This window comes from Varanus komodoensis, unplaced genomic scaffold (assembly GCF_004798865.1).
Source record: "Varanus komodoensis strain SLA01 unplaced genomic scaffold, ASM479886v1 scaffold1, whole genome shotgun sequence".
Lineage (NCBI taxonomy): Eukaryota > Metazoa > Chordata > Lepidosauria > Squamata > Varanidae > Varanus > Varanus komodoensis.
This window is the reverse complement of record NW_025335268.1, coordinates 87,931,196-87,939,229: the sequence shown is the minus strand read 5'-3', so window position 1 is coordinate 87,939,229 and position 8,034 is coordinate 87,931,196.

The window sequence follows — 8,034 nt, the reverse complement described above, 5'->3', positions numbered from 1 at the left end:
AATAACACAAGCTTAGCAATATCACTAGTGCAATGCCATTTTCGTGGTGGAAAACTTGGGAGTTGTCCAGCTACTGGACATCTGTTAGAGTTGTCCATCTCTGGGTACCATTCTGCGGACAATGAACCTTTACATCCGTCGTGATGGAATTGGGCACACAATTTAATAGTGTTTGTGTGGTGCTGGTTGATATCAGGGTTTGGCAATTCCAGTATATCATTCAACAGAATACTTGGCATCATGCAAGTGGTTTAAAACTCCGCATTAGATATTAGAAGGCTTCTGTGTGGTCTTTCTGCTTAGTACTGGATGAATATGCCTATTTTGTTTCTCTCCATTTCTCATTTTCCACTCTATGTGATTCATTAACTTAGCTTTGTTTTGAACTTTTTTCATAAACAGACGCAGATAAGCACTATGCTGAGCGAGCCAGAAACCATATTCTCAGACTGCAGCATTCTTTTCAGAATTGATTTCATCATGTTCGTCAAAGTATGTACAAGGGTTTCGAAAAGCAGAACTCAATTTCTTAGAATATATTTTTGTTTCTTTTTTCTTTTTCCTGGACTTATTTTTCTCACTCTATTAGGAAAAGTTAATTAGCAGAATTCTCTCTGAATATTGATTACCGTCTGAGTGTTATGACTATCCGTCTTGACATCCAGCCCCCAACACACACAACACACACACAGATATATAGGCAAAGAAAAAAGAAAAAAAGAAATGCCCTGGAACTTCTCTAGATCCAGGACATTATTAAGGATGCAAAATGATGTTCAGAAGGAGCTGTGCCACTGCAACTGCCAATAGGGATTCTCACCCCCCCCCAAAAAAAACCAACTGGTGGAGAATTTCTGTGAAAGGTGGCACTAGAGGGCTTTAGAAAAAAGCCAGGGCCCCTTGAATTCCAGGCCTGGCACCTGTGTTCCCAAGGAGGGAGCCATAAGTGCACTGTCAGCCGGTTGCTACAGGACTGCAGCTGGGATTCAGCCCCCACTCTGCTATGAAGCTCACTCTCATCCTGACCTACCCCACAGGGTTGTTGTTGTGAGGATACAATGAAGCGATGTGAGCCACCTTGGGTATCTCACCCAAGGTGAGGGGCGGAAAGTGGGATATAAATGCAATGGAAGAGGAAGAGGAGGATTTTTTCTCTTCAGGGGTGCAGGGCCTGAGCACTGACTTGCTCAGTGCTAATTTCATTCTTCAGTTAGCTCTCTCAGCCACACTAGAACTTCACCACAACTTGGTACACCACACACTCTTAAACTGAGGCAGAGAAGAACTACAGTGGTGAGAGTACTGTTTCTTCTTTGTCTTCATTAAGGGAGAAATGCAGATCCTGTGGGACCATCAAAAGCTGATCCTCCAATGCCTTTTTAAAAAGAACATATAAGCTGTCACAAGGAGCATGGGCAACTAGACTGAGATTTTTTCCTGGAGGAAAGGGGGTTGCTCACTCTTTCAGCACTGCCATTTTCCCAATCAAAACCTTTCCCAGCAAAGCAATTAAATGACCTTTGCTGTGGAAAAGGCCATTTGGGAGTGGGAGACGCAGCATACCTTCTCAATGACTTTGTGTCAAACAAAATTGAAGTCACCCTCTGCCCAACCATGGCTGCATTAAACTGAAAAGGGGCAGGTGTGCATTTTGCATCTTTCAACTCTACAAGGAATGCGACAGAGATGCCTCAGCTAAGGATGTAGAGAAAGCAGCAATGGATTCAAGAGGTTTTGGATTTCTGTGAATCCAATGAGAAACCTCTTAAGCAAAAAAAGTGGTCATTAAAACAAATGCTACTCTTAGGACAAATGTGAGCAGTGTAGAAATAAAAATATTGAAGGGAAGGGAAGGGAAGAGAGGGTGTAGGATATTCCCTTGGTTCATGTGATCTTTTCTGTAGCTAAACTTTGGAGCACATTGAAATTTCTGGGTTTCAACCAGAGAAATGTCTGGGTTTCAACTGTAGAAAGTGTATTGAGTGGCTTTTATTTGTTCTAAACCATCCAGAGAGACATACAGCTATAAAAGCTTGAAATACATACATACATACATACATACATACATACATACATACATACATACATACAATGGCCTTTTCAAAAGGGTTGTGATTGACCACTGTCTGTGGCTTGGCAAAACCTAAGAGACCAACCTGGGATGAGATGGGCAAAACATAGCAGAGAAGCAACTCTTTTCCATCACTTGCTTTTTCTCTGGACTTCCCCCTGGGACTCCAGTGATGGTCCTATTCTGGACCAACTGATGCTCCCTCCAAAAGTGGGATGGTGAGGAAGGAAACCAAGATGGGTTTCAGTAGCATGGAGCCATATGGTCCTGGTCTCTAAGTCTCAAAATAGAGGTCTGTTCCTTTTCATTTAAACTCTAGTGTCACACAAATATATTCCTGGTAAGCAGATAAAATAGAGGAAGCAAAAATGTCACTTGAAGCATAAACAGGAACAAGACACAAATTGTGCAAACTTTTTAACATGCCTGTTTCCGGCAGGCTCAAGAAACGTTTTTGATCACTTTTTTCTTATACAACCTATAGATTCTTCATAGCCAATACAAGTATGAAAAAGCTGTACTAGCTTAGAGCAAGGATGGATCTGGAACCCAGAGTATTAGCTTGAAATGTGTTAATGGCAACTACAAATATGTCCAAACTAGCATATGCATAACTTTCCTGCAGACCAAAACTGCACTGCAGATCCATAGAATACATACAGCAGTAGGGCCATGCCAGTGTTAGAATTAACTAAATATCACAGAGTGCTTATTTGCTTCCTAACGCAGGGTGGATATTGACACATTTCCACAGAGAAAGGACTTTCCTACTCAAAATTGATAATCCACTATATGTACTTTCAGTTCTGCAGAACTGAGAATCTGAGCACAATGCAAAGAGCATTTTCTGCCTGCTTTTCTGCTACTTGACTTCTAGGTGTCATGATGATACAGCAGAATTACACAGGTGAGAATAGTGCTTTCTTTTAATTTCTCAAATAATATTGCATTTTCCCTGCTCTGATGAAAAATTCCACCATGGCGAACATTCTCTCATCCTACAGTGGGAGTAACAAGAGAAGTCCCATCTCCCTCTGTCCTGCTTGGAGTTTCAGAAAGCTGAAATGAACCAAATGAAAATATGTCCGATACTCTCTCCAGGTAATTGTTTGGGTCCTGAGTAGCAAAGGCTTCCGTAGGAAAGTAAGAGGATGATAGAGCTGAGCAATGGAAAATGGTGGAACCCCTATTCATATTTAACCTCTAGATTTGTAAACAAAAGCAAATATTACAAAATACCTTCAGTTTCCACTGACCTCTGAAATGTGTGCTTGAAACATAATGTTTGGCCACAAGGACATGGCATTTAGGGTGGCTACAAGAAAAAGGGTCTTTTTGGGAGTGGCACCCTGGCTTTGGGATGAGCTCCCAAGAGAGGTTTGCCTAGTGGCCTCTTTATGCTCTTTTTGGTGCCAGGCAAAGCCCTTTTTATCTTGCTGGTATTTTGTTAGTTTGGTTTTAATGGTGGCATATTTTAATATGGAGTGTGATTGTGCCTTTTATGTAAATGCAGGTTCTCTTAAGTTAATATGCAACTTGGATGCACTTTTATTACCATTCGATTAAGTGTTCCATATTGCATTTTTAATTTTTTGTATCTTTTTAATATGGTTTTATTATTTGCATGTGGCTAGTAGGGTGGGCTAAAATCAAATAAATAAATAAAATTTAAGTAGTTATGCATGTGCAAGAGGCTGTTTCTGCAAAATACTTTTTTCCTATGAAAAGTGCAGTATTGTTTATATTCTTACACCAGGAAATATTTCTGAGAAAGAGAAAGTTAAGAACATAGGAAATGCCATGCTGGCTCATGCCAAAGCCCCATCCAGTCCAGCAGTCCATTCACACGTTGGCAAACCAGCTCCCTACAGGATCCCACAAGCAGGATGAGTGCAAAACCTCCGCCTGTCCAAGCTCCTCAGCAACTGGCGCATGCAGGCATCCCGCCTCTGGTGAAGGAGGGAGCCCATAGTCAACCAGGCTAGCAGCCATGAATAGCTTTCTCCCTCATGAATTTTTCCAGTCCTTTTTCAGCCATCCAGATTGGTGGCCATCACGACTTCCAGTGGCAGCGATGTCCATTGCTTAACCATGTGCTGTGTGAAGTTCTACAAGTTGAAAAAGGCAAACATTCTTGGCAAAGATAAGGTTGGTGGAGGATTATAAATGGAAAACACTTCATGATTTCTGAATTAAGCAGAAATAACAGTGCCACCTTAAAGACATCAAATGTATTATGGCAGAACTTTTTGTGGACTCAACTGACTTAATCAGATGCAGGAAATCTTATCTTCAAACTGCAAGTGTATCTATGTAAGTGCATCAAAGGCAAACACAAAAGACTCCTGCATGTCTTTGGCCAGTAATGCCAAGAGACCAAGAACAGTTGGGAACCAGGGACACCAGGGTTCGTTTTATTCTTGAGTGCTAGCCCCAGTACAAGTTGTGTTATCAGAACTGCACCCGTAGCCTGGGTGTCCAAGGACACCAGGTCTCCACACTAGACCAGAGTTTCCTTTGCAACCTCACCTGCTGGTCTCTCCCTCTTCAATCTCTCCTCTCCTTGCAGCATGTCTGAGTTAGTATCTCGCTCTTTAGCATGTTCTTAATCGCCTAAAGCTGCTTCCACTCCAGAAAACCAAGTGATCTTATAAGATCTAGTCGCACCATATAGATACCAAAGAGAAGCATGTTGTATAAACATTCCTGTGCATGAAGTAGCCTCATGCCCCCAGGCCAAGCCACCTCAATTCTGGCACAGGTAGCATGCAGACAGAACTGTTCGGGCCTTGTGTGTGAACGCCTTCCACCTGCCTGCTGCCATTAAACTTTCCAACTATCCCTAACTCCTCCTAAATACAGTCTGGCATCACTAAGGTGAACAGCTTCTTCAAGTCCTACCATGCCCTCTGAAGCATTCTCTGAATTTCAGGAACAGCTTTTGACAAGAAAGCACTTCAAGGAGCACTGAACCCTGGTAAGGAAGCTCATCAGTCTCCATAACCTGAGCAATATTCAAGTTTCAGCATGCTTAAGAATGTTCCTAGTGCAAAAGGGAGCCTCCCCTGTAATTTATGTGTGGACCAGCCTAGAATATGGGACAGGAGGAAAGCCTTTTTAGGGGGTTCAGTATAATTGCTTGGACCAGGAAATGCGTGTTCAAGAAAGGATATTCCAAATGTTACATGTTATTCTTCTTTAAGTGTGAACATTTCCCAGTTAGGAAGTCAGTTTAACAGCTGAAACCAAACTTTAACATGTTATTAAATGCCAGGGGCATCCGTAGCAATTACAAGCATGCTGGACAATTGGCACAATGTAAACATTTTAATGCAGGAGTGCTATAAGCAACTCTTGGAGCTTTGTATCCATGTGCCGGAGGTTTTAATCCACACCTGAATAGGCTCAGTCATACTTGGTGAGTTATATAAAAACAGAACTCTGTGAAAGGACAAGTATGTGCAAGCATGAACTGTTTAATGAAGGACTACATAAAAACATAGCTGGGGAGGAGACAGAAGATGAAGAATTCTGTTGGCACGTAATTGCTTAATGCAGCGCACTCTTTGCTTAGAGTTAGGCTACATGTGATAACAGATGCACAAGCAAATCTCAATGGGAAGGGGGCTTTAACTGTCTCCACCCACTTCTGCAATGTCATTCCCTTAAAAAAAACCATGGGCACAAAAAAATGCAGATAGAATAAACTACACTATAAAATCCAATATACAAAATTTAAAACAACTTAAACATCTGATATGATTACAATACATACTGGACCTGTTAAGACAGCTGATAAAACCCATCATACATCAAATTTCAAAGAGAAAGGGCTCTTGGAGAATCTTACCATCCAAAGTTTCTAGAGCAAAGTAAGTTTGTCCATATCTTGCCATGTGTTGCTAGGGCAAAGCAGAGTTCATCTCCTTTTTCGTCAAGAGAGTTGAGCAAAGTGCTCAAGTCCATTCATATATGTCAATGTCTAGATGCTCCTTTAGATACCTAACCTGCTGGGTCAGTTTCTCCAATAGAGTCAAATTCCACATTTTCCCATACCAGTCACTCAAGTTAGGGACTCTATCACCTTTCCAACTTTGGGCAAAAACTTGTCTAGAAGCCAACAACAAAAAAGAAATCAACTCTTTCTGCAAGTATTCAATGTTGAGCGCATTGGTGAAGTTAAGTGGAACATAATCTGGATCTAGAGCAATTGATCAGTTTGTGATTTTATTAATTTCATTGTCAAGTGTTCTCTAGAAGTGTTGGGCTGATGGGTATGTCCACCAATGGTGAGAGAATGTACCTAGCGCTTCCTCCAACATAATGGGGGAGTTATTTTTAGTAATTCTTGCAAGTGTGAAATGCCATCTATAAATCACCTTAATTGAACTTTCCCTAGTATGTAATGAGATCGATTTCAGCAGATGGACAGACCAGCTTATTTGCCAATTTTTATCATTTATTTGATACCCTAGATCTTGCTCCCAGCCTATCTTTAGACCTCTTAGGTTATTATGAGCAACATTGAGGAGGCACTTACAGATTTTTGAGACAATTCCTTTGGAGCCCAGGGCATAACTAAGAAGGCAAGCTGCCTTGAAGCTTGCTGTACAACCAATGGCACCTTTTAAAAATCTATTTTTGGAACATATTTTAGATAAGCCATGTTTTAGAGATATTAGAAATTCTGCCTGTAATTCGGTCTCATGTTAAACACAAGCTCTTTGCAAAGAAATCTAGCAGCTTATGTAAACCACATTGTTCTCAATTAGCAAACTGAGCTGGTTTATCTGGGTGGAAAAACAGGGGATGGATCAACAAAAGTATAAGTGGTGAAATTTGGGGCATTAAATATTTGCACCATTTATTTCAAATATGTGAAGTAAATTTCAAAAAACAGGATTTGTAATGTAGCTCTATCATTCTATCAGCACTGGGCAAATGTTATAAAAATTTTCTCCAGGATGTTCTATTTCCCCCACAAGCTATATGGAAGTCTTCATGCAAGTGGAAGGAGTTGGCTCAATTGAAATACATCATGGCATTTAGTGCTATCAGTCCTCCTAGGCCACTAATAGCAGGGGGTTGATATGCAATGCTTTTGGTGACTCAGATGTATAATATGACCCTCCTATGGTGCCCTTAATATTATTATTATTATTATTATTATTATTATTATTATTATTATTATTACATTTCTATGCCGCCCCTTGCCGAAACCTCGGGGCGGCTTACAACAATATATTGATGTCTACCATTAAGATCCACCATACTGCTTTCTGCCTTATTAGGGAGAAGAGAGGCAAAAGGAATTGCAACACCCAGGGCGTTTGAAGAACCGGGAGCAATGCATTGTTGTCCAAAATAAGGATTTTTCAATACAAACTTATGACTCTTAGTTAGCTGTGGCTCTTGAAGAAATACAACATTTGGGGAACATTTCTAAATTTCTAATGTGACCCTTTCCCTCTTAACAACTGTATCCAGACCTACTGAGCACCACACAATGCCATTTACCAGTGAAACTGCCCCCAAGTTGCTATTCCACCCTGGCCAGACTAGAAAAATGAACAAGGAAACAGTAACAGTAAACTTGTCAGCAGATATTGTCCATATTCCCCTTTATCTCCAGCACCAGAGACTCCATTTAAGGAATCTTGTAACACATGATCATTTCCCTTTCACCTCAATCTCTAAGAGCAAAGTAGACACACACTCAATGGCCCCTTTTAAACTGGAAAAACATGTTCTGAAAGCACAATTCTGAAGGGTTTGAGGAGCAGCAAGGAAAAATCAGACTCACTTCCCAACCCAAATCACCGATACTCCCACACTCCTGTCAAATGCAACCATCTCTTGCTGGAATTCCAAATGCAGGGAAACACACGACACATTTTTAGTTTTAAAAAACTAGAAGAAATTTCAGCATATTATAAAAGGGTAGATTGACAGCAGGGCATTGC